The sequence below is a fragment of the Lactuca serriola genome, chromosome 5, assembly GCF_051521515.1.
Source record: "Lactuca serriola cultivar US96UC23 chromosome 5, Lser_US96UC23_V15, whole genome shotgun sequence".
Taxonomy (NCBI): Eukaryota; Viridiplantae; Streptophyta; class Magnoliopsida; order Asterales; family Asteraceae; genus Lactuca; species Lactuca serriola.
The window spans coordinates 128,214,144-128,217,846 of NC_136412.1; positions in this window are offsets into that span (position 1 = coordinate 128,214,144).

Here is a 3,703-nt window from a genome sequence, read left to right on the forward strand (position 1 = left end):
GATGGATGTCGTAATCCAAGCTATAGAATATTTGAAGGTAGGCGAATGATAATTCACCAATTTCCACCATGAAAAACAAAATAATTTATTAGGTTTTAATTGGATTTGAAACTCCTAGATCTTTTGAGATTCATTGAACATTCAATGGCATGTTTCAATCTCGAGTGTGCCCTTCAGGTTTTGTAACTGGGATGCCGAGGATCACAAAACAAGGTGTGAAGTAACCATGCAAATTACTTGGTACTCTTAAATGTTTATCACCCAACCGATGTGCCGGTAAACCACACACGCTCCACCGGTCTATGATAAACTTTAAGAAACCCTTTGCCTACCTTGTTAAGTCCAAGTTAGTGTGTCGGTAAACTACACACGCTCCACCAACGACTTAAACAAAGTGCAAAGTGTAATTTCATGAAGGGAGAATTATAGTCCTTTGTCCTACCCGTTCGGCTAACGACCCTCCACCAGTCAAGGAAGCGGTGGGTGAGAGTGGACACCCATTAAACAGCCATTTTATACGCAATAACCTTATACCCCCTTATAGATTGGCTTCGTGAATGAGGCCTACTAAAGCTGTCTTTATATAGTGTGGTTATTAGGGTTACTCCATGTAACTCATGACTTTACCCATTCCTTATGCTCCATAGGTTTTAACCTCCATGGAGTATCCATGGATCACCACAAGGGTTAAGCCCAACATAAGGAATCTTGGATCATAAGCCCACATATATAAGAATGAATGATTTACACAATCAATCCCCATATATTTGATTAGTCTCTTTTGATCACTAAATTAAGTCCAAATTAATTCTTGATCAATACTAATTAAATAACATGATTTCATATCAATATATTAGAACTTATAATATATTAATATGTCACAAATGTCCTCTCCTCATAAACGGTCTATCCAAATGTTTCGATGCCATGCAACCCAAATGGACCCTGCCGAGTCGGGTCAAGTACATACTAATTATAGTTATGGACTTAAACACTAATCCAACACTTACAACAACCTCTTGTTTTTTATAATCTTGATCTTCCTCATTACTATTACAAATTGGAGAAAGTTGTTGATGGATTGAAGCAGACACCAAGGGTTTGGTATGTAACTCTCTCTAAGTTTCTTGTAAATTTACGCATACAAGCGTGGGGTCATTGATCCTATGCTCGTTCGACATTCAAGTGAAAAGCATCTACTGCTTGTGTGTAACATCCCGAAATTCAGGTGCGTCTCTTAAACCCTTCTTCTTTCTAAGTTGTCTTGTTTAGCCCTTAGAAAGTGAACCAAGAAAATTGAGTACGATAGGCATACTAAGGAGTATGTTGCGCGTACTCAAGGGCGTGTTTTGGACGCGGACTCCTCCCTTTGTTCGACTAGCATAGCCCGAATCATGGCTTGCACCGCAGCCATTGTTATTGGTTCTGGTGCTGCTGCTACAACAGGTATTTGCTCAATCATTGGCGGTTGATTTCTGTTTTCATCCGCGTTTCCAACGCCACTCCTTGTTCTCACCATATTTGAGCTACACACCGAATAATTTCACCTTATTACTCCAAACGATTACATGCTAGTTCTAATATAGTATACATACGCTTAGAATCCTAAACACATAAACCTTCAGATCCGGTTGGCAACAAACCGTAGATCCGAATAAATAATATCATATATGGCAACATATAACATTTAGCACATAAAAGCATTTTAGGCAACTTTCCTAAAATAAACTAGTGCTCGTGTCTAAAATCCAACAGACACACAACTCACAATTCCACTTAGCATTCTAAGTTTAAGTCTAGAAATCCTACAAATTTCTAGTTCGCTTAAACTAATGCTCTGATACCAACTGTGACATCCCCAAAATCTCGGCCAGAAAAGACCGATTTTCATTTATGCTTTTAAATAATTTCAGAGTAAATCCTTTTGATTTGAAAGAGTTGCGGAATTTGTTCCCAACACAAAACATGATAAAATAATATTTATCAAAGCATTTCATCAAGAGATGCATTTTCATTATATAATCAAAACTCGGGATGTCATGTTCCGATACAGACCATAAAGCATAAACGATAACATTACAAGTCATTCAACAAATATATACATATACAGACTTGTAAACAAAACAACTTGATGATTCAACCATCTTATGCCCTCGCGCCACTACCTGTAATACAATTAAAACTGAGTGGGTCAGGCTTGGGAGCCTGGTGAGCATATAGGGTTTTCAACCCACAATAAATAAGTTATATTTAATTTCACCAACCAATCACTATCCCGATTACCCATTCCCGTTATTCTCACTTTACGTCCCTAAAATAACATCTATCTCAAGGGACCTAATCTAGGATTTTCATCGGGACGGACATCACTGCGAAGGGGTTTCCTCAACAATAGATATCCTAAAGGCAACCATGAGGGGGATAGAGTACACCGGTGAACACATCGTTCACAACACCTACAGGTTATGAACCTGCTAGCGTTCCACTGGACTGTCTAGAAGGAGTTCGTGGTCGTTATCCATACTCCGCTGAATAACTAGATCAACAACAACAACAACATCGAGGCCTCTCATATGTTTATTACACACCAACTATCTACCCATGTTCTACCCAACATATTAGTAGATAAAAATATATATTCTCATACATAGTTTAAAACTTGTATATCATTTTCATTCAATATATATTCCACATAACAGATGAGGCATACCACATAACACGTATTTCATAGAAAACAATTCAGATCTATGAGATGGAATAAAGTGAATATCCATTCACGCATACAATCACAAAATATACACATAACAAGTATATCGCATAAAATACTTCATAGTTACTTGTTAGAAGAAAGTAACTGCACCCTTACACATATAAACCACAATTTACTTAATGCACTCGAACCATACTTGTATTATTATCGTGTTTATGATAGTTTCATTTTTATTAATTCTTTTCATAGTTTATTTTTATTTAAAACCATTTCAATTTAGTTAATCTTCATGCATATTTTCTCTTTTTATTATTTTTCTCCTTTACAGGGTGCTTTCCAGTCTTTTTAGCTTATTTGCAGGATTTACCGAAGAATATTTGTTATTGGAGGTATGGAAGGAGTGCGGGACTATTGGAGTCTTGAAATCTGTTCATGGACTTGAAGTGGCACAATTGGGCTTGGTGTCAATATAAGCAAGAAGCGCGTCAGATTTAAATTTTGGGCGGGACGACGAGAATTCGAGCTATAGAAGATTAAAGGAGCATTGGAGCATCTAGCAAGAGTTTGGAAGACATAATTGGGCTATCAAGAACTTGCACAAACGGGCTGGAACATAGATGAGAAGAGTAATCTAGAAGTGCCAATTAAAAGGGCCAAAAAGCCTATTCAGCACAATCCATGCGGTCCGCGTGGATTTACAAATGGTCTGCGTGGATCGCACTGTGAAGGACCAGGATTTTAGCCTTTTGCCTCTATTTAGGGAAATTTGGTGAGTTACTTTTAAGCATCTTTTTCATACGGATTTGAGGACCTTTTGACTGAGTTTTGGAGAAAGAAAAGGGGGGAATTTTTGGGAGAAACACACACATTTTACTCTCTTAGAAGATTAGAAGATTTGTGGATTTCTTTCATCTTCCATCTTAAACAATGTTTGGTATCTCTAATCTCTCTTGTTTTTGTTTAATCTTAGTCATGATAGGCTAGATTTATCAT